The following is a 24,643-nucleotide window of genomic DNA, read 5'->3' as shown; positions in this document are numbered from 1 at the left end:
GGCTTGGCCCAGTAACTTGCATAACCTGCTCAACTTTACACCTTGGACTTTTTAGTTTGGATAATTCTTGGTCGTGGGGGTCTGTCCTGTGTATTGCAGGTAGGATCACCAGATATAAATCAGGGTGCTCAGTTAAGTTCGAATTTCAGATAAATATATACCCTAAGATTAATCTTAGATTGGCATGCTGCAGTCCATGGGGCAGCAAAGAATTGGACAAGACTGAACAATAAAATTAATCTAGGAGTTAAGGATTTCATCTGGTGACGCTGTTGTTGTTCAGTCCCTCAGTCCTGTCCAATTCTTTGTGACCCTATGGGCTGCATGCAGCATGCCAGGCTCCCCTGTCCTTCACCATCTCCCAGAGTTTGCTCAAGCTCATGTGCATTGAGTTGGTGATGATATCCAACCATTTCATCCTCTGTCTCCCTCTTCTCCCCATGCCCTCAATCTTTCCCAGCATCAGGGTCTTTTCCAGTTAGTTGGCTCTTCCCATCAGGTGGCAAAGTATTGGAGTTTCAACTTCAGCATCAGTCCTTCCAATGAGTATTCAGGGATGATTTCCTTTAGAATTACTGGTTTGATCTCCTTGTTGCCCAAGGGACTCTCAAGAGTCTTCTCTAGCACCACAGTTCAAAAGCATCAATTCTTCAGCACCCAGCCTTCTTTATGGTCCAAATTTCACACCTGTACTTGACTACTGGAAAAACCATAGCCTTGAATATGTGGACCTTTATCAGCAAAGTGATGTCTCTGCTTTTTAATGGTAGGTTTGTCATAGCTTTTCTTCCACAAAGCAAGCATCTTCTAATTTCATAACTGCAGTCACCATTCACGGTGATTTTGGAACCCAAGAAAATTAAGTCTCACTGTTTCCATTTTTTCACCATCTGTTTGCCATGAAGTGATGGAACCAAAATGCCATGATCTTAGTGTTTTGAATTTTGAGTTTTAAGCCAGCTTTTTCACTCTCCTCTTTCATCAAGTGGCTCTTTAGTTGCTCTTTGCTTTCTGCATAAGGGTGGTGTCATCTGCATATCTGAGGTTATTGATATTTCTCCTGCAAGCTTGATTGCAGCTTGTGATTTATCCAGCCCAATGTTTTGCATAATATACCCTGCATATAAGTTAAATAAGCAGGGTGACAGTGTACAGTCTTGACATATTCCTTTCCCAATTTTGAACCAGTCCATTATTCCATGTCTGGTTCTAACTGTTACTTCTTGACTGACATACAGGTTTCTCAGGAGGCAGGTAAGGTGGTCTGGTATTTCCATCTCTTTAAGAATTTTCCACAGTTTGTTGTAATCCAGACAAAGTCTTTCTCATAGTGAAGCAGAAGAAGGCATTTTTCTGGAATTCTCTTGCTTTTCCTGTGACCCAACGGATGTTGGCAATTTGATTTTTGGTTCCTCTGACTTTTAAAAATCCAGCTTGTGCATCTTGAAGTTCTTGGTTCAAGTACTGTTGAAGCCTAGCTTGAAGGGTTTTGAGCATTACCTTCCTAGCATGTGAAATGAGCACAGTTGTGCAGTAGTTTGAACATTCTTTGGCATTGCTCTTTGGGATTGGAATGAAAGCTGACCTTTTCCTGTGGCCACTACTGAGTTTTCCAAATTTGCTGGCATATTGAGTGCAGCCTTTTTATACTGTTCATGTAGTTTTTGTGGGCTTCCCTGGTGGCTCAAAGGTTAAAGCATCTGCCTGGAATGTGGGAGGCCCAGGTTTGATCCCTGGGTCAGGAAGATCCCCTGAGAAGGAAATGGCAACCCACTCCAGTACTCTTGCCTGGAGAATCCCATGGAGGGAGGAGTTTTTGTGGCAAGAATACTGGAGTGGCTTGCCATTCCCTCCTCCAGGAGATCAAACAAGTCAATCCTAAGGGAAATCAACCCTGAATATTCATTGGAAGGACTCATGCTAAAGCTGAATCTCCAATACTTTGGCCACCTGATGTGAAGTGCCAACTCACTGGAAAAGACCCTGATGCTGGGAAAGACTGAAGGCAAAAGGAGAAGAGGGCAGCAGATGGTTGGATGGCATCAGTGATTCAATGGACATGAACTTAGTGAACTCTGGGAGATGGTAAGGGACAGGGAGGCCTGGTGTGCTGCAGTCCGTGGGGTCACAAGGAATCAGACACAACTTAGTGACTGAACAACAACAATGGGTGAAGCACTTTAACAGAATCATCTTTTAGGATTTGAAATAGCTCAGCTGTAATTCCATCACCTGCATTAGCTTTGTTCATAGTAATGCTTCCTAAGGCTCACTTGACTTCACACTCCAGAATACCTGGTTCTATGGGAGTGGCCACACCATCATGGTTATCCAAGTCATTAAGACCTTTTGCTGATTCTACCTATAGGTATTTTTACTTGCTAAATCTGGTAGCACTGATTTAGGATTTTGAGCATCCCTTGGCTGTATCGACTAGGTGCCAGTAGCAAACCACACCCCCTGTTCCACCAGTTATGATAACATCAACTACAAACTGGCACTTGCCATGGGTGCTTTCCATCTACTTCTACAAGGATTAAGTCATGTGCTGCTGCAGCTGCTGACCTTCAACACCCCCTGAAGGAGTTGAGGCTGGAGAGAAGAAATGAGGTGCTCTGTGCTCAGAGAAAAACTGGCAGGACAGGTTCTTCAGATAGGTATTCTCAGGAGCTGACTTTATGAGCCCAATTCTCATATCTCATATCTAGAAAAGCACCAAAATCCTTCATGGTGATGACTGTTTCTTGTGACTAGCAGAAGCTTCACGAGACTAGTAGAAACCTTGTGGAAAATATGTGCTTGATTGCAAGTACTCCCCCCATTACTAAAATCACATACATACTGACCTTTCCCCCTTGCCTCCGTGGAGCAGTTTCTCAGAAGTATCTGAGGTGTTGTCTCCTGAACTGCAGTCCTCATTTTTGTCCCCAATAAAACTTAACTCACAACTCTCACATTGTGCTTTTTTTTTTTTTTTAGTTGACAACAACTAAAATTGTCTGCAGGTACTATGAAGGGGGTGGTGGGCAAAGTCCCCCTTCCACCCAAGATTACCCCCATCTCCTCCCTATACACACACTTTGAGACTCAGCTCCATAAGGTATATATGAGTGTACTTTACAGTAAAAGGTGCTTTGACCTCCAAGGGATTTTCTAAACACAAAAATCCTTGGGACCAAATCATGCTAAATATTCAAGAAGAGGGCCAAGTAGCGAAGATTCTGTATTGGCTTCTCTAAGTTGGCATTTCTCCATAAGGGTTTTGGTTAACGTAAAGAGTAAACCACCTAGGTCAGGAAAATAAGTCATCCTCATTTGTGAGATTCTGGAGCCAAGGGCACACTCAAGTTTGTCATTGTTTATTCCACAAATCTATTGATGGCCTGCAAACAAGATACAGCAGAGAACAAAAAAGTTCTTGTTCTCAGTGGAGTCTCTTTTTAATAAAAGAGGCACTCGAGAAACAAATAGTGTCAAAGGTGATAGATGCTGTGAAGAAAAAGGAAGTAAGTTAAGTGGGTAGATGAGTTCTGGGAGGGTGGAGTGCTATTTTAGGTAACGTAAGTGCAGTTATTCCTATCTTCCTTTGTTCCCCATACCTACATCTCATTCATTCACATGTTCAGCAAGATCTGTTGCAGTAAAAACAGAAATGAGTGAATGGCCTTTGGCAGATACCAGTCAAACAGGCCTGCAGGAGTTAAACAATCTTTGTTGTTCTTTAGCTGTTGCTACTCGGAGAAGGCAATGGCACCCCACTCCAGTACTCTTGCCTGGAAAATCCCATGGATGGAGGAGCCTGGTAGGCTGCAGTCCATGGGGTCGCTAAGAGTCGGGCACGACTGAGTGACTTCACTTTCACTTTTCACTTTCATGCACTGAAGAAGGAAATGGCAACCCACTCCAGTATTCTTGCCTGGAGAATCCCAGGGATGGGGGAGCCTGGTGGGCTGCTGTCTATGGGGTCGCACAGAGTCAGACACGACTGAAGCAACTTAGCAGCAGCAGCTGTTGCTACTAGCAAACACTTGTAGCTGAACTTGTCCTTTACAAAGCTAATCATTCTCTGACTGATACATAGATTATACTCTGCACCTGGCATTCTTTGACCCTACACTCTTGTAGCAGTCTGCATTTCAAAAAGAAGGTCATGGGCCAATAACTGCAGGGTCACTAGACCCAGTTGCTGAGTTGCCTGATGGCAGCTGTGGCCATTTTGAGACTACAGAAGGAAAAAAAAAAAAAGCAAGACCTTTAAGAGGATATAAAACCTTTCCCTATTCCTGAGCAAGGGGGGCACAGTTCTTGAGGAGCTGGCCGACTGTGTTTCCCTTTTGCCTGGCAAAAATAATAAAGCTACTCTTTTCTGTTTACCCCAAACTCTGTCTCCGTATTTCTATTTCGCATTGGCAGACAGGGAGCCAAGATTTTGGCAACACAGCTACTGAGTGCCCACTCTGTGACAGTCACTGCTTATATCCCAGTGAGAGAAACAGACAATAAACAAACTAGTAAAATATGTGATATTTATTATAAGTGGAAAGTTCTATGGAGAAAATGAAATCAGAAAAGGGGGATGTTGTATCCTGTTTTAAATAGTGTGGTCATGGAAAGTATCCCTGAAAAAAATTATATTTGAGGGGAAAGCCAAAAGTTATGAAGAATAAGCCATGCAGAATTCAAGCAGGGAAATACTTGAGATGGGGAGAATAGCATGTCCAAAGACCTTGAGGTGGGATGAACCCCAACACTTTGGAGGAATGGAATAGCTGCAGCTGAGTAAAGAAGGGGAATCAAAACAATGAAGTTGGAGAGATGATAAGTTATATGCCAGATATGTGGCCAGCCTCTGCATGCATTTAGGGTTCTAGTGGAGGAAGAATGCAGTCTGATGAAGCTTTTGTAAGTGTCCTCTGAGGTGAAGCAAGAGCAAAGAACCGCACCGGAGGCTATTGCAGTGGTTTAGAAGAAAGACTATAGTGACTTCCAAGGTGCGAATGGTGGAGCCACAGAGAAATAGTAGTGTTCTGAAAGTATTTTGCAGGTAGAGTCAAAGTTTGCTTATAGATTGGATGTAGAACATGAGAATAAGGAGTCAGGGAACACTCCAGGTTTGGGGCCTTCACAAGTGGAAGAATAAGGTTGTCATTGACTGAGAAGGGCAAGATGGCACAAGGAGCAGGTTTGGTGGGAGATGAGGAGTGTGGTGTTAGATACATAATCCTCAAAATTCAAAAAAATAAGATCATGGCATCCAGTCCCATCAGATCAGATCAGTCACTCAGTTGTGTCCAACTCTTTGCAACCCCATGAATCGCTGCACGCCAGGCCTCACTGTCCATCACCAACTCCCGGAGTTCACTCAGACTCATGTCCATCGACTCAGTGATGCCATCCAGCCATCTCATCCTCTGTCATCCCCTTCTCCTCCTGCACCCAATCCCTCCCAGCATCAGAGTCTTTTCCAATGAGTCAACTCTTCGCATGAGGTGGCCAAAGTACTGGAGTTTCAGCTTTAGCATCATTCCTTCCAAAGAAATCCCAGGGCTGATCTCCTTCAGAATGGACTGGTTGGATCTCCTTGCAGTCCAAGGGACTCTCAAGAGTCTTCTCCAACACCACAGTTCAAAAGCATCAATTCTTTGGCGCTCAGCCTTCTTCACAGTCCAACTCTCACATCCATACATGACCGCAGGAAAAACCATAGCCTTGACTAGATGAACCTTTGTTGGCAAAGTAATGTCTCTGCTTTTGAATATGCTATCTAGGTTGGTCATAACTTTCCTTCCGAGGAGTAAGTGTCTTTTATTTTCATGGCTGCAGTCACCATCTGTAGTGATTTTGGAGCCCAGAAAAATAAAGTCTGACACTGTTTCCACTGTTTCCCCATCTATTCCCCATGAAGTGGTGGGACCAGATGCCATGATCTTCGTTTTCTGAATGTTGAGTTTTAAGCCAACTTTTTCACTCTCCACTTTCACTTTCATCAAGAGGCTTTTTAGTTCCTCTTCACTTTCTGCCATAAGGGTGGTGTCATCTGCATATCTGAGGTTATTGATATTTCTCCTGGCAATCTTGATTTCAGCTTGTGCTTCTTCCAGCCCAGCATTTCTCATGATGTACTCTGAATATAAGTTAAATAAACAGGGTGACAACATACAGCCTCGACGAACTTCTTTTCCTATTTGGAACCAGTCTGTTGTTCCATGTCCAGTTCTAACTGTTGCTTCCTGACCTGCATACAAATTTCTCAAGAGGCAGATCAGGTGGTCTGGTATTCCCATCTCTTTCAGAATTTTCCACAGTTTATTGTGATCCACACAGTCAAAGGCTTTGGCATAGTCAATAAAGCAGAAATAGATGTTTTTCTGGAACTCTCTTGCTTTTTGATGATCCAGCGGATGTTGGCAATTTGATCTCTGGTTCCTCTGCCTTTTCTAAAACCAGCTTGAACATCAGGAAGTTCATGGTTCACATATTGCTGAAGCCCCATCACTTCATGGCAAATAGATGGGGAAAAAAAATGAAAACAGTGACAGACTTAATTTTCATGGGCTCCAAAATCACTGTGAACAGTGACTGCAGCCATGAAATTAAAAGACACTTGCTCCTTGGAAGAAAAGACACGACAAAACTAGACACGTATGAAAAACCAAAGACATCACTTTGGCGACAAAGGTCTGCATACTCAAAGCTATGGTTTTTTCCAGTAGTCGTGTACACATGTGAGGTTTGGCCCATAAAGAAGGCTGAGCACCAAAGAATTAATGCTTTTGAACTGTGGTGCTGGAGAAGATGCTTGAGAGTCCCTTGGACAGCAAGGAGATCAAACCAGTCAATCCTAAAGGAAATCAACTCTGAGTATTCATTGGAAGGACTGATGCTGAAGTTGAAGCTCTGATACTTTGGCCACCTGATGGGAAGAGTCAACTGATTGGAAACCCTGATGCTGGGAAAGATTGAGACCAGGAGGAGAAGAGGGAGACAGAGGATGAAATGACTGGATGGTATCACTGACTCAATGGACTTGAGTTTGAACAAACTCTGTAAGATAGTGAAGGACAGGGAAGCCTGGCATGCTGCAATCCATGGGGTTGCAAAAATCAGACATGACTGAGCGACCAAACAACAACATAATCCTCATTCTTTTGGGACCTTGCTTCACAAGTTAGTGGAGGTGACTGACTGGCTTTCTTTTCTAGATGGAGAAATACTTACTCAACTCATACCCACCTCTGTCTAAATTGATGGTTAGGATCCTTAGCTAAGTCATTTTCTCCTGCATAAATGCTCAGTAAAAATCTGAGATTTTTGCCTGGATGACTGGTTTGTTACACTCAAAATTTAGCTTCTTCATATAAATAATGAAAATATTCACAATCCCTGGGTGATTCACAGAGTTTAGCCTGGGAAGGATTACACTGAACCATCCCCCTCCATTCTGGATCCCCAATTCCTTCCTCTTCAGATAACAGAAGGGGTATGCGAAAGGATTGCACTATTCATACAGCAGTACATGTGCTGGCAACTGTGGCTCTTCATTCACAAATCACCTCAAATAGAGGATGGAGGACTCTGAGAATAAGAGGCCAACACTGTTCCAGAATAAACCTGCATACAAACCACTAGAAATATCAGATCCCTATTTTGGGATATTAGGATCATAGAGATTTGGGGGAGAGGGGGGTCTAAGATACAGGGAGAAATAAGCATAGATCAAAATGGAGAAGAAAATAATCATGAAAAGATGGACTGAGGTGGAAAAGAGAAGAAAGAGGAGAATGATGGGGTAGTGCCAGGGTTCTCCAAGTGAGCCCATCTAGTAATGCAGGTGCTCTCTCCTTGACTGATGTTACCTTAAAACAATAAAACAACCAATTATTTTACCAGCAAAAATGAGTTTATTGGGGGGGGGGCAGCAAAGAACTGCAATTATGGTGAGCCACATGCAAGTCCTATAAAAGGAGAGGAAACCTTTTACAGAATAAAAGATGTTGGGATGGGCTGTTACAATAAGTCCACTGAAGTATAGTGACTTTTCATTGGCTGAGTTGTGACAATGTCACGTTTGTTGTGCTGTTGCCAAACAAGGAGAAAAACATCTTTCTTCCTCATGCTGGCAGTGGGTATAAAGTAGGGTCATTTTCAGCCAGAGATGCAAAGCAGGTGTCTTCCTATTAAGATTTGTATTGCCATGGAGTGGTATGTGTGTGAAGCTTCCCATTCTGGCCTCCCAACTCTAATATAGTTCCTTTTATTAATTTTGACACTCAGCTGCCTTCTCAGAGTACACTGAAGAAAATTTTTTATATAAACAATTCCTTTGCTAGCGGTATTGGATGTTTTAACCAGCACTGTAGCATATTGATTGATGCTCCCTCAAAAGCTATATCCACCCAGAACCTCAGAATATGACCTTATTTGGGATAAGAGTCTTTGCAGATATGATAAAGGTGAAGTGAAATCATCATAGATTATGGTGGGGCTTAAATCCAATGATGAGTGTCCTTGGTGTTTTTGGCTTGTGGCTTCATCAATTCAATCTCTGCCTCTTCAACATGTGTCTGTGTGTGCCTTCTGCTTTTCTGTCTTCTATAAGGACATCCATCATCTCACTTTTGTGTTTTAAGCTGTTGCTCATAGTATTCTGGCAAAACAAACAAACAAAAAATGTGTTTTGTTAGTTGTTTAGGTTTAGGGCTCAGCATGGTGGAATCTTGGTTTTCATGTATTTTAAAATGTTAAAATCACTTTTGTAGATTATTTTTATTTCAGCTAGAGCTTTTTAATGGCTTTGGTTAAAGTTTAACTTTCTTATTTCTGTTAAATACACGTTGTGACAAATTTTGTTGAGTTAGCATATGCTCACAGTGACTGGTATGAAATTTATCAACCCTTATATATGCTTCTGAGTATAACTCAGTCAAACTTTCATTTATTGCAGAATTTTTATTATTGCTGTGTCCCATGAAAGTGAATTGAGCAAGGAGTAATGAGATACATAAACAGTACGTAGACAGTGTGCTCAGAGCTTGCTCCCTTCAGCTTTTTATAATGTAGAGAGAATTCTGAGAGCATTCGCATCTAGAGAGCGTTTGTCACCTATGGAGCATTTTGTTAATGTTACACGTGAATGCTAGCACATGTAACTTTATGAAAAATTAATTACAGAGATTTGAAGAGCCCATGTAGACATTTTCAGTGCCTTGCTTGGAATTAAGCTACATTAACAATTTTTAAAATTTGAGTTGGAGACTAAACAATATGCCACTAAATAGCCAAGAGGTCACTTAAGAAATCAAAGAGAAAATAAAAAGTACCTGGAAACAAAAGAATGAAAACACAACCCAAAACCTATGAGATGCAGCAAAAGCAGTGCTAAGAGGGAAGTTAATGGCAATACAATCCTACCTCAAGAAACATGAAAAAGATTCAAACAACCTAACCTTACACCTAAAGCAATTAGAGAAAGAACAACAACCCCTCCCCGCTCCCCAAAAATCCTCAAAGTTAGTAGAAGCAAAGAAATTATAGAAATAAATGAAGAAGAAATGAAGAAAACAGTAGCAAAGAGCAATAAAACTACAAGCTGCTTCTTCGAGAAGATAAACAAAATAGGTTAACCATTGTGTTAAATCACTTCAGTTGTGTCTGACTCTTTGCTACCCTATGGACTGTAGCCTGCCAGGCTCTTTTGTCCATGGGATTCTCCAGGCAAGAACCCTGGAATGAGTTGCCCCAAGATCTCCAGGGGATCTTCCCAACCCAAGGATGGAATCCACGTCTCTTATATCTCCTGCATTTGTAGGTGGGTTCTTTGCCATTAGTGCCACACTAGCCAGACTCATTCAGAAAAAAAGTGAGAAGGCTCAAATCAATAAAATTAGAAATGAAGAAAGGGGAAATTACCAGTGACACCACAAAAATACAAGGGATCATAAGAGACTACTACAAGCAACTATATGCCAATAAAATGGACAACCTCAAAGAAATGGACAAATGTTTAGAAAAGTACAACCTTCCAAGCCTGAACCAGGAAGCAATAGAAAATATGAACAGACCATTCACAAGTGCTGAAATTGAAACTGTAATAAAAAATCTTCCAACAAACAAAAGCCCAGGGCCAGATGGCTTCACAGGTGAATTCTATCGAGCATTTAGATACAAGTTAACACTTATCCTTCTCAAACTCTTCCAAAAATTGCAGAGGGAGGAATATCCTCAAACTCATTCTATTAGGCCACCATCACTCTGATGTCAAAACCAGACATAATATTACACAAAAAGGAAAATTACAGTCCAGTATCACTTAAGAACATAAATGCAAAAATCCTTGATGGAAAACTAGCAAATAGAATCCAATAATACATTAAAAGGATCATACACTACAATCGAGTGAGGTTTACACCAGGGGTGCAAAGGATATATACAAATCAATCAATGTGATACACCATATTAACAAATGAAGAATGATGCAAAAAATTGGGGATGAAAAGGAGGAAAAAACCTACATTATAGGAATTAGAAAAATCAGGCCTTTAAACCAGAATTCTTTCTAAAATATAAATTTTGAAATTGTCTTTAATTGAGAAATAGGATGTTTTAAAGAAACAAATTTGGGGGAAAAAAGTTTTAAATTTATTATCTTAAAAGCAAATTTCAAATAAATCTGTTGTAGCTCATTTATAAATGAGCTTCAGGGGGTTGATGATTTTTTTAGGGTGTTTGTAAAAATGCTGTAAGACATATTTAAGGAGGAAAAGGAACAGGAGGAATGAAACTTCTATCTTTATTTAAGTGATCACTGAGTTTATTTCACGTGTATGCATATACATCTACACGTGTATGTGTGGGATAAATTTTTACATATTAAAATTATCATGTCTGCCAAGCATGAACTAAATAACACTTTATGGTTGATGATGTTGATAAATAACATTCAATTATAGCTCAGCTACCTGAACTTAAGTGTCAAGGCCTTCATTAGCCATGAGAAGAATCACAGGCTACTCAACAATTAAGTATGCCACATGCATGACATCACTATGTCATGGGACCATTAGCAGGTTAGTCATCTGTTCATCAAGGTGTCTTATTTAGGGGAGTGCATGAAGTTTTTAGGCAAGATGGCTCTGAAGAAAGAATCAGATGCCAAGTATAGAGTCAAGCTGGAATCTCTTGCTATTAACAGGCCCAGGGCAATGAAAATGGCATTAACCAAGAGGCTGCTGTTTCCCCAAACTTGCTTGTTAAGGGATGATACTGACTGTGATATGCATGCTGATAAGAATAGAACTGATTGAATACACTCTGTATGATTAAGGAGTTAATGTCCTATGTAAAATCTAAAATTACTATTGGTAAAGAATATCCATGGAGATGATAAACATATGCACAATTAAACATAATATGTATTATGTAACACCAAGAATACAATGTACATGCTTAGGGTAATATTATATTCATATTATATAGTATTAATTCCATGATACTTATGTATGACAACATATAGTATATACTATACAAAATTAAACATACATAGCATTAATAGAAATATTAGTGGGGAAAGCACGGAAACTTGGCATACAGAGGAATATGTCACTCTTTTTCACATCTTCTATATAGATATAGCACATGAAAAGAGTTTTGAATACAAAGAATTCATTTCTTTGTTTTTTTAATATATGTCCTTATATTTTAAAAATATTATTTATCTGAATTTAATACAGAGTCTGAATCCATGTATAATGCCCTTCCCTTAATTTAAACACTTGAAGGAGACATGGTCTCTAACTGCCATGTTGACAATAGACAAGTAGGGGCCAGCAGATGCAAGGAGAGAAGCTGGGAGGCTACAGAGATATCCAGACAGAAGATGGTGGTTGGGACCAGGATAGGAGCAGGGGAAGTGCTGAGAAGTTGAAAGTAGAGTTGATGGAATCTGTTGATGTGAGTGTGAGGAATCCAGAACGATCCCCTGGATTTTGTCTTGAGCAGCTGGAAGTGTGGGGATATTTTTATTTAAACTGGGAAGATAGCAAGTTTGGGCTGGGATGGACAGAAATTAGCAGATCAATTTGACCCATGTGAGGTGCTTATTAAATATCCCAATAGATTAATGTAGAGCTCCTGGCTAGACAGATAGACTGGGGTAGGCAGAATATAAATGGTACTGAAAGCTGCCAGCCTCAAGGAAAGCACAAGCCATGAGGGTAAGTGGATTGGATTGCAGGGTATGAGTGGAGCTCCTTCCAGGCCACCTGTCCTCCCAATCAAGGAGGCTGAGCTGAGTGAACTTCAATATCTCAGTGGCCTCAATACCTACCTGTGCATGCAGGCCAGATCTCAGCCACCAACCTGGAAAGAACAGGGTGCTGGTCTCTCTGATATGGCCTGGGAGCCCAGACAATTCAGACAAATCTCAAAGAAGGAGCTTAGGGTTCTGTATTCAATTCAAGTTTCTGTTATGTGAAGATAAAACAGAAACGGGGTAGAACTCTTCCTGAAACTCACTGATCTGCTCATAGTCTGGCAACAACCACTGAGTCACTCACAAATCATTGATTTTTATTAGAATAAGGCTCTTGAACTTGGACCTCCCCAACAGAAGCCAGGCCCCCCCAGGCTATAGTTCTCAAATCTCTGAGTTTGCTCATTTCCCTGTAATTTAGCTCCTCCCACCCCACCCCAAAAGGGATATCAGAAAGTCACATTTCCAATTAAATGAGGGAACTGATTAACAGCGTTCTGAATAAAGCAAGGGTTGACTTTGTTTTTCCTGGTCCACCAAAGACAGACAGGAGTCTTTCTCCACCCTCATACCCATGCTGCTGCTTCTCCTTCAGCAGCTTTCTCAGGGTCAGAGTCCATCAGTCACAACATTCTCAAAGGCAGTCTTGCCACAGATTTGCTCCCTTGAGCAGCAGACCCCTCGCTGCTCACATCCTCCCCTTTATATTTTATACCCAAGTGTGTGTTCAGTTGGGCTGGCAATATGGCCTCTGCATGTATGGGGGCCACTCACACCAAAAGAACTAACACTGCAGGGTTGGGACTAGTCTCCATGAAGTCAGAGCAAAACTAGATAGCAGCCACAGTCACACCCCTCTGGCTGCTTTCTGTTTAAACTCCCAATCACCAGCCTGTTGTTGGGGATCCCCAAGACGATTCTCAGCTTCAATAGAAGGAGTTACAGAACTGAGAAAATCTTTTATATTAATTTATATGGTTTATTACAGTGGAAGGATAAAGAGTAAAATAAGTAACAGGGTCCAGGTTCCCCCCAAAACATACAGGGGCCAGAAAAGACCAGGAGCAGGCTTCCAGGTGTTCTCTCCTGGTGGAGTCATACAAACAGTGCTTAGTTCTCCAGTGATGACAACACAAAATACTATCATCCAGAAAAGCTCACCTGAGCCTTGGTGTTCAGAGTTTTATGGAAGTTTTTATGGTTGATCTTAGTCTCCAGCCCTTGCAGAGGTCAAGTCGACACTGCATGGCCCAAGGTATCCAATATAACTCAAGTTATCGTTGTAGACTATATGAGGTGGCCCAAGCCCCAGGCAAACAAAGACTCTTATCAGACAAGTTATTCCAAGGTCTTATAAGTTACTTCCCAAGAGCCAGGCAAAGCCTTCTTTGGAATGTGCAAGGTTTGGAAGCTGCAGATCTCCTTAGTCTTTACTGCCTAGACCTCATAAAGGGCTTAGAAACTTTCATTTCATTGGTCATTGCCTAGAAAAGAAGAAATTATCTGTAAAGACTTTGGCTACAAGGGGTTGGACTTTTCTTCAAAACATATTTTAAAAGTATCTTTGATGATTTTCTTGTGACTTTCCATCAAAGTACATAATTCTTATTAAGCAAAAGGAATGATGGGGCTTTCCTGGTGGACAAGTAGTTAAGAATCCACCTGCCAATGCAGGGGACACGGGTCTAGGAAGATTCCACATGCCTCGAGGCAATTAAGCCCATGCGCTGCAACTGCTGAACTAGAGAAAGCCTGCACACAGCAACAAAGATGCAGAGCAGCCAAAATATATAATTAATATTTTAAAAAGAATGATAAGTACTGAATCAAAATCTTCAAAATGTACATGAGGAAACTCAAAAAGTTTAACCCATATTCCACTGTCATAATTACAGATTTTCCCAGAAATATCTGTGACACAGCCAATCTACACAGTCCTTACCCTCTGGGTCCCACTGATATCTGGCCCCAGGGTCAACACCTGAAAGAAAGTACAGTGTGAGCATCTCTCAGGCTAGTGGGTTGCAGGCAGGGATTCCCCATCCTTCAGAGAATCATTGATGTCCAACATTTTGAAAAATGAAATGGAAGACAAGATGAAATTCAGGCATCACACCTGGTAGAGGCAGATTCTGTATACCTTTTATTTCAGTTATGTTAACTGTAAGTATGAGTATCTGTGTGTGTGACTGTGTAAGTATAGGAGAGTGTGTGAGGTGGTATGTGTTCATGAGTGGGCTGGGTCCTTTCTTGACGTATATTACTCCTATGGCCCTTTGGCTGGTTGGAGGCAGCATGGTTAAGTGGTGAAGCATAAGAGACAGTATATGCAGAGTACATCATGAGAAACGCTGGGCTGGAAGAAGCACAAGCTGAAATCAAGATTGCCAGGAGAAATATCAATAACCTCAGATATGCAGATGACATCAACCTTATGGCAGAAAATGAAGAGGAGCTAAAGAGCCTCTTGATGAAAGTGAAAGAGGAGAGCGAAAAAGCTGGCTTAAAGCTCAACATTCAGAAAACTAAGATCATGGCATCTGGTCCCATCTCTTCATGGTAAACAGATGGGGAAACAGTGGAAACAGGGTCAGACTTTATTTTGGGGGGCTCCCAAATCACTGCAGATGGTGATTGCAGCCATGAAATTAAAAGACGCTTACTCCTTGGAAGGAAAGTTATGACCAACCTAGATAGCATATTGAAAAGCAGAGACATTACTTTGCCAACAAAGTTTCGTCTAGTCAAGGCTATGGTTTTTCCAGTGGTCATGTATGGATGTGAAAGTTGGACTGTGAAGAAAGCTGAGCGCTGAAGAGTTGATGCTTTTGAACTGTGGTGTTGGAGAAGACTCTTGAGAGTCCCTTGGACTGCAAGGAGATCCAACCAGTCCATTCTAAAGGAGATTAGTCCTGGGTGTTCATTGGAAGGACTGATGCTGACGCTGAAACTCCAATACTTTGGCCACCTCATGCGAAGAGTTGACTCATTGGAAAAGACTCTGATGCTGGGAGGGATTGGGTGCAGGAGGAAAAGGGGATGACAGAGGATGAGATGGCTGGATGGCGTCACCAACTCCATGGACATAAGTTTGGGTGAACTCCAGGAGTTGGTGATGGTCAGGGAGGCCTGGCGTGCTGCAATTCATGGGGTCACAAAGGGTTGGATGCGACTAAGCGACTAAACTGAACTGAATTGAACTCCTAAGGCCCTTTGGCTGGTTGGAAACAGCATGGTTAAGTGGTGAAGGGTAAGAGTCAAGGGCCCAGAGGCCTGGCCTTGAGTCCCGGCCCTGCATCTTAGGGATTTTGTGACTTTGGATAATTTTCTTGAACTCATTGAGTCTCAATTTCTTTAAAAAAAAAAAAAAAAGTAACTACCTCAAGGTTATCATAAGGACTGAATTAAAAAAAAAAATGTAAAGCATCTAGTACCATGCCTTGCTCAGTAAGTACTATTTATTTTATTTTCATCATTCTTATTACTGTTGCTATTATTATAAATCATGGTCAAACATGAGAAAGTGTTTGAGAAATAGTAACCTAGAGGATATGATTGACAAAGCCAAAGTCAGTGCCTTCCATCAAGCCAGCCTGATTTTTTAACACCTGAAGAAGGGATGGTGGTTTTGTACAGCCCAAGCCTGAGGGATAGACGTTCACTTTAGGTTTAAGTTCCCCTGTGGGCAGTGAGTGGACAGACATACTTCCCAAAGCAATGGCTGGACACTTGCCCAGGCTGGAACATTCCGCTTTTTGTAACACATGTTCCTCCCACCACCTCTTAACTCAAAACTTGTCTTTGCTAATCAAGTTTAACATCATCACTAACAAGACAGACTGACATCAGGTATCTCCTGATACAATGCTTTGGGAAGGACACAACATCCTTTCTGTGACACTTGACGAGAATGCAAGTCCTTATTTAACAATGAGTAAAAAGCCAAAAAAAAAAAAAAATCAAACCAATCTGAGAGCCATTCACAAACTTAGAGAATAAACTTATGGTTGCCAGGAGGAAGGGATAGCTAAGGAGTTTGGGATGGACATATGCACACTGCTCTATTCAAAATGGATAACAAACAAGGACTTACTGTATAGCACATAGACATCTGCTCAGTGTTATGTGACAGCCTGAATGGAAGAAGGGTTTGGGGGAGAATGGGTACATGTGTATATATATGGTTGAGTGCATTCCCTGTTCACCAGAAACAATTACAATGTTGTTAGTTGGCTATACCTCAACACAAAACAAAAAATTTTTTAAAAATCACAGTATCCTTGATTGGACACAACACCAAAATGCAATACAAGATACTGTTTGGACATTAGTGAAACAGCTTGTGAAATTTGAGTAAAGCCTGTAGTTTAGTTAACTCTCTGCTTTTGATAACTGTACTATGGTTAGCATTAGGAGAACCTGACTGAAAGGGATTCTCTTTTTTACTATTTTTGTAACTTCTCTGTAAGTTTAAAACTCTTTCTAAATAAGTAGCAGACGTGTCTATGTATGTATACACACATAGACATATATGTATGTATGCATATAAACATACATATATATGATCCACGTTGAGTGAGTTGGCTGCCAGCAGGCCACAGGGTTTTACCCTGTTGAGTTTTTCTGATTAGCCTGCTCTTTGAGAAAGCGTGATTCTTCCACTGCAAGTTCCCTGTTGACTGCTTGCATTATTAAAAAGTAAGCATCTATTGTTTTTTTTAAGTTTCCTATTAAACACTCCAGGGAGGACCCATGTGGCACTGGTTAGGGAGTACTTATTATGCTAAGTCCCTAGGCCCCACCAACATTCCCTGTCCCCAGAAGGCCAGGCTGCATGTGCTGTCAGACCTGAACCACACATGAAAACCAGATCCTCCAACCCCCATTTCCCATCCCAACACCTGGGAAGATACTTTTCAGTTGTAATGTTTGTTCAAAACCTGAGTCTGTATAATTTTAATTCAAAGAGATCAAACTTTCAGATGGAGCAGAAACAATCCCTGAAGGAGTCCTGAAAGTGATGAATCTCTTGGTACCAAATTAACAATCACCTTCATTTCTCAGCTCAAAAGAATAATTAGTCCCAGAGGATAGAACTCATTTAGTTGATCACATTAGGATGGATATGCTGCTGCTGCTAAGTCGCTTCAGTTGTGTATGACTCTGTGCGACCCCATAGACGGCAGCCCACCAGGCTCCCGCATCCCTGGGATTCTCCAAGCAAGAACACTGGAGTGGGTATAGACAACACTATTTCTATTAATGGATGTACCCTTAAGTATCAGGCTGATGATATTGTTACTAATAACATCGTTAACAAGAATTTATTATTGCATTATTATTAACAATGCATATCATTGACAATTCTAATTTCTACCTTTATGCCAATAAACTATAAGCATTCCCCATAGAAACCTGGCAGGAGCTGAGAGCTCTGTCTTCACCACTTTGCCAGTTTGGATGTGGGGCAAGTTTTGCAAACCAGAGATAATCTCAGAAAAGCCTTTGGCAACCATTGTCTGTACAAACTATCTTAAAACGGATTATTAAAGGGAACACATCGTACTTTGATGTATGCATGCAGGATAGGAAAGCTTGCTAGGAAGAGATCAATTTCCAAGCTAGCTAAGAGCAGAAGCTTGATGGGGACTTGACAAGATGAACTTGTGAAAAATGTTCACCCAGCAAGGACTTGGTACAAGAAATTTTGTTCTAACATCAAATTTAATATATAGGCTGGTCTCAAGGGATGCATGTATTTATTTAGCAACTACTATGTATTTGATTGTGTAGCAGGATATTAAAATAGGATTCTTTCTGCTTCAGTTTAAACTGAGTCATCGGGAGTTCCCTGGTGGTCCATGGTTAGGACTCAGTGCTTTCACTGCTGCTAAGTCACTTCAGTCGTGTCTGACTCTGTGTGACCCCATAGACGGCAGCCCACCAATCCTCTGTCCCTGGGATTCTCCAGGCAAGAACACTGGAGTGGGTTGCCATTTCCTGCCATGGTCCATGTCCAGGTTCAATTCCTGGTCGGGTAACTAAGATCACTAACACAGTGTGGCCAAAACAAAGAAATAAACTGAGTCACCAATCTGATGGACATCAGATACCACACTGTAAGACAGATCTCTGGATGCAGAATTTAGGAAAGAAGCAATTGGGGAACCAGTCCCTGACCCTTTTCTCTTTTTATCAATGTAGATAGATGGGGCTGGTGACGGAGATCAACAGGACTGATGAGATTATCTTTGTCAAGCCCTGTTGATGATGAGAAATGGGGTGGGATCCTTTTATTAGTCTTGAGTCTAATAATGTGAAGGGGTGTTGTTTCTGAACTGAGACTAGGTTTGAAAATTCAAATGATGGTAAATCTGTAAAACAGCAATTTTCTTTTGCTGCTATAACAAATTAAATGCAAATCTATTGGCTTCAGTTCAGTTCAGTCACTCAATCGTGTCCGACTCTTTGCGACCCCGTGAACTGCAGCATGCCAAGCCTCCCTGTCCATCACCAACTCCCAGAGTTCACTCAGACTCACGTCCATTGAGTCAGTGATACCATCCAGCCATCTCATCCTCTGTCGTCCCCTTCTCCTCCTGCCCCCAATCCCTCCCAGCATCAGGGTCTTTTCCAATGAGTCAATTCTTCACATCAGGTGGCCAAAGTATTGGAGTTTCAGCCTCAGCATCAGTCCTTCCAATAAACACCCAGGACTGATTTCCTTTAGGATGCACTGGTTGGATCTCCTTGCAGTCCAAGGGACTCTCAAGAGTCTTCTCCAACACCACAGTTCAAAAGCATCAATTCTTTGATGCTCAGCTTTCTTCACAGTCCAACTCTCACATCCATACATGACCACTGGAAAAACTATAGCCTTGACTAGATGGAACTTTGTTGGGAAAGTAATGTCTCTGCTTTTGAATATGCTATCTAGGTTGGTCATAACTTTCCTTCCAAGGAGTAAGTGTCTTTTAATTTCATGGCTGCAATCACCATCTGCAGTGATTTGGGAGCCCCAGAAAATAAAGTCTGACACTGTTTCCACTGTTTCCCATCTATTTGCCATGAAGAGATGGGACCAGATGCCATGAGCTTCGTTTTCTGAATGTTGAGCTTTAAGCCAACTTTTTCACTCTCCTCTTTCACTATCATCAAGAGGCTTTTTAGTTCCTCTTCACTTTCTGCCATAAGGTTGGTGTCATCTGCATATCTGAGAAATATTGATATTTCTCCTGGCAATCTTGATTCCAGCTTGCTTCTAGAGGTTTTTATGTTCCGCTTAATGACAATATAAGCCTTGGTATTCCTTTTCTGGAACCATGTTCCATGAGAAATACATGATATTTCTCCTGGCAGGTCCTTGATTCCCATGTCTTTGCTTCTTCTAGCCCAGCGTTTCTCATGATGTACTCCGCATATAAGTTAAATATGCAGGGTGACAATATACAGCCTTGACGTATTCCTTTTCCTATTTGGAACCAGTCTGTTGTTCCATGTCCAGTTCTAACTGTTGCTTCCTGACCTGCATATAGGTTTCTCAAGAGGCAGGTCCGGTGTCTGGTATTCCCATGTCTTTCAGCATTTTCCACAGTTTATTGTGATCCATACTCTATTGGATTAACACAATGCAATTTTTTGGTCTTACTGTTCTGAAAATCAGAAGTCTGACACAGGGCTTGCTAGGCTAAAGTCAAAATGTTGGCAGGACTGTGTTCCTTTTGGAGACTCTAGGGGCAGTATGTTTCCTTGATTTTCCAGCTTCTGGAAGCTGTCTGCATTCCTTTGCTTATGGCCCCTTCTTCTCTCTTCAAAGGATCATTGTCGAGCTAAGTCCTTTCCATGTCACTTCACTCTGAGCTGCTCTTCTGCTTCTATCTTCCACATTTAAGGGACCTTGTGATTATATTTGGCCCACCTAGATAATCTAGGATAATCTCTCCATTGCAAAGTCCATCGATTAGCAAACTAGTATTCTATATACTACATGTGCAACCTTAATTCTCTGCTGCTGCTGCTGCTGCTGAATTGCTTCAGTTGTGTCTGACTCTGTGCGACCCCATAGACAGCAGCCCACCAGGCTCTGCCATCCCTGGGATTCTCCAGGCAAGAACACTGGTTGCTATTTCCTTCTCCAATGCATGGAAGTGAAAAGTGAAAGTGAAGTCACTCAGTCGTGTCCTACTCTTTGCGACCCCATGGACTGAAGCCTACCAGGCTCCTTTGTCCATAGGATTTTCCAGGCAAGAGTACTGGAGTGGGGTGTCATCGCCTTCTCCACACAGGTGCCTAAGAGTGAGTATAAGTGGCCTGAGTATGTGCATGTGTGCATGCTAAGTTGCTTCAGTTGTGTCCGACTTTTTGTGACTCTATGGACTATAGCCCTCCAGGCTCCTCTGTCCTGGGATTCCCTAGGTAAGGTTCTGGAGTGGGTTGCCATGCCCTCCTCCAGGGGCTCTTCAACACAGGAATTGAAGCCACATCTCTTATGTCTCCTGCATTGGCAGCTGGGTTCTTTACCACTAGGACCACCTGGAAAGCCCGTGAGTGGCCTGGCCCTCTCCAAATTTTCTCCTGTAAACAGGAATTGACTATCCTTCTGAACACATTTTTAACGGACTGTAGTAGACATGTAAAATTGTGTTTAACCTTTCCGCAAATGGTGATTGATTATGCTGGAAGAAATTTTTACACATTGAGGTTTGAGGAAGTCATCCTACTTACCACATTATGATGGCTGTTTTAAAGCTTTTGGCTTGTCACTCGATAAATCATTGACTGCTTTCCATGTCAATAAACTTAGCACTACATCATCATTTGTAGGGCTTCCCTGGTGGCTCAGATGGTAAAGAATCTGCCTGCAATGTGGGAGACTCAGATTTGATCCCTGGATCAGGAAGATCCCCTGGAGAAGGGAATGGCAACCCACTCCAGTATTCTTGCCTGGAGAATTCCACAGATAGAGGAGTCTGGCGGGGTACAGTCCATGGAGTTGCAGCAGCAAACACAACAACATTTGTAATGACTGAGAGGTATCCCATTATTCATTTAACAATGATTGTTTTAAAAATCCCTCAGTGAATGAATTCGATTTAGATTTTTTCAATGTTTCTCATATAAAAATAATACTTTCGTGAACCTCCTTTACACATCTTTGCAACATTTTAGTAATTATTTTCTCAGAATAAATTCCTAAAAGTATTATTGCTGTGTAGGAGGGAATGTATTTTTTTAAGGGTTTTACATATATATTACCAAACTTTCCTCCAGGAAAGTTATGTCAATTATTTTATTTAAAACTCTACAAATCCCATACTCTTAAAAAGATTGTCATCTTAATTTTTTTTTTTTGCAATTTCTTGTCCATCTTACTTCTTATAAATTGGCAGCTTCCAATGAATTTTTAAAATTAATTTATAAGATAGCATATGTTAAGAATACTACTCTTTTGTCATGAATTGTACTCATGTTTATGTTTTGTCTTTTATTTTGCTTATGCTGGTGTTTGTACACAGATTTTTTTATGTAGTCAAATGCATATGTTTTTCACTTTGGTTTCCATAATGTTTGGTTAATACTATGTTTAGAAAGACCTTCTGCACTTAGAGCAGATGAAATAATTCATCTGTATTTTTAACTAATACTTTTACAATCCTCCCCCTTTTTTTTTGGATTTAAAGCCTTAGTGGAGGATTCTGGAAAGTTAGTCTTGGTGGTAGAGTTTTTATTGTATTCAGTCCTAGAAACAACCAGAGAAACTAGATTGCAAAATCTCATCAACAGTGTTTATAACAACATTAAGTGACAAGCTATCTCTATGAGGGCTTGCCAGGTGGTGCAGTGGTAAAGAACTGGCCTGCCACTTTTCGGGAAACTAAGAGATGAGGGTTCAATTCCTGGGTTGGGAAGATCCCCTGGAGAAGGGCATGACAACCCACTCCAGTATTCTTGCCTGGAGAATCCCACGGACAGAGGAGCCTGGCGGTCTATGGTCCATAGGGTTACACAGAGTTGGACACTACTGAAGCAACTTAGCACACATGCCTGCACATATCCATATAAATCCAAAGTACCAGTAGGATGAGGACAAAATAGTGGGTCACAACACCAGCACGCTATTGGAGTCTGTGTAGGGGAAGCAAAGCAAAACAAGAAGGTATCTGACAACCTGAAAACAGGAGAACAACAAAATTGTCAATAGATACTTATTGGAAAATTTAGCAAGCCAATTAATTTGAGAACAGCAGATGAAATTAGAAGGGATTTTGCCCAATTCAATAGTAACTGTGCTCTGAAAAAATAGGGATAGACCAGGAAATGTCAGAGAGTGAGCAACCACTTTTTAGAAGCAATAGAAGAGATAGCTCCATGAAGTTAGAAAAGCTATCCTGAACCATGGCTCCTAATGTGTAGGACAACAAATTTCACAGGGAAGTGAACAGCAGAAAAAAAATCAAGGTCAAATTGTTACTGAACTAAATAAGGTCCTCTCACTTGTCCACAATATAGCCAGTTGATTGATACCAGGTTGTGGTGAAGTAAAGTACAATATTTATTAAAAGCCCAAACAAGGAATAGGGACTGCTAATGCTCAAAAGACCTGAACTCATCAATGGCTTTCAGGGAAAGGTTTTTAAAGACAGGGTAAAGGAGAGAGTTGTAGAGTGCATGATCACTTCATAGGCATTTTTCTGATTGGTTGGTGGTGAGGTAATCAGGAATGAACATCATCAGCCTCATGGTTCAAATTGGTCTGGAGCCTATGTGTTTGTGGTAGCATGCAGTTAACTTCCTCCACCAGATGGGGGTTTCAGTATCTGCAAAGTACCTCAAGGACATGGCTTAGAATATCATCTTTGGCCCCGGAGAAAAAGAACTAAAGATGTTAGGTTTAATGGCTAAACTATTATTATTTTGTCTTGCTTGACTGTTTTCCTTTGTTTCTGCATTTTCTCACTTCCTCTATTAAATCTGTTCTTTGGAACTCAGGGAAGGCTTAGGAGGCTAAAGTTTTTCTACAAACGTGAGGCATGGCACAATAAGCGACTGGAGTTGTCTGTCTCAGAAAGGCCCCACAGAGTTCTCCTTGGATTTATTTTTGTTGCTCAGTTGCAATGTCATATCCAACTCTTTGTGACCTCATGGACTGCATCAGGCCAGGCTTCTCTGACCTTCACTGTCTCCTGGAGTTTGCTCAAATTCACATCTATTCAGTTGGTAATGCTATCCAACCATCACATTCTCTGCTGCCCTATTCTCCATTTGCTTTCAATTTTTCCCAGCATCAAGGTCTTTTCCAATGAGTCAATTCTTCACATCAGATGGCCAATGTATTTGAACTTCAGTTACAGCATCAGTCATTCCAATGACTATTCAGCATTGATTTCCTTCAGGATTGACTGGTTTGATCTCCTTGTAGTACAACGGACTCTGAAGAGTCTTCTGCAGCATAATTCAAAAGAATCAACTCTTCAGCACTGACTTGGGAACCTAAGGAAATAAAATCTATCACTGCTTCCAGTTTTTCTCCTTCTATTTGCTATGAAGTGATGGGATTGGATGCCATGGTCTTAGTTTTTTGAATGTTGAGTTTTTAAGCCAGCTTTTTCACTCTCCTCTTTCACCCTTATGAAGAGGCTCTTTAGTTCCTCTTCACTTTCTGCCATTACAATGGTATCTTCTGCATATCAAAGGTTGTTGATATTTCTCCCAGAAGTCTTGATTCCAGCTTATGATTCCTCCAACCCAACATTCCACATGATGTATTCTACATATAAGTTAAATAAGCAGAGTGACATTATAAAGCTTTGTCATACAACTTTTCCAATTATGAATCAATCAGTTGTTTCATGTTTAAGATTCTAACTGTTGCTTCTTGACCTGCATACAGGTTTCTCAGGAGACAGGTAAAGTGGCCTGGCATTCCCATCTCTTTAATAATTTTCCACAGTTTGTTGTGATCCACATAGTAAAAGGCTTTAGCATAGTCAATGAGGCAGAAGTAGATGTTTTTCTGAAATTCTTTTGCTTTCTCCATGATCCAACAAATGTTGGCAATTTGATTGATGGGTCCTCTGCCTTTTCTAAACATAACTTGTACATCTGGAAGTTTTCAGTTCATACAATGCTATTATAAGAAAAAAGAGAGAATAAGAGTGAAATAAAGTCTCTACAAACAATGGAAATAAGTTAGAAAGACATGCCAATGACACAAATCACCCAAGAGTTCAAAAAGAACTAAAATACATTTAGAAAATAACATAAGATGTGAAAAAACAACAAAAATCAGAAATAGAAAAACATTGGAGTTTTTGTTTAGGGAAGAATTAGAATAAGAAAAATTGATATCATAATCAAAAACTAAACTAGAAGGAATACAAAAATAAAAGACCA

Source organism: Bos javanicus, chromosome 7, assembly GCF_032452875.1.
Source record: "Bos javanicus breed banteng chromosome 7, ARS-OSU_banteng_1.0, whole genome shotgun sequence".
Lineage (NCBI taxonomy): Eukaryota > Metazoa > Chordata > Mammalia > Artiodactyla > Bovidae > Bos > Bos javanicus.
The sequence above is the reverse complement of the archived record's forward strand: the minus strand, read 5'-3'. Positions refer to the sequence as shown.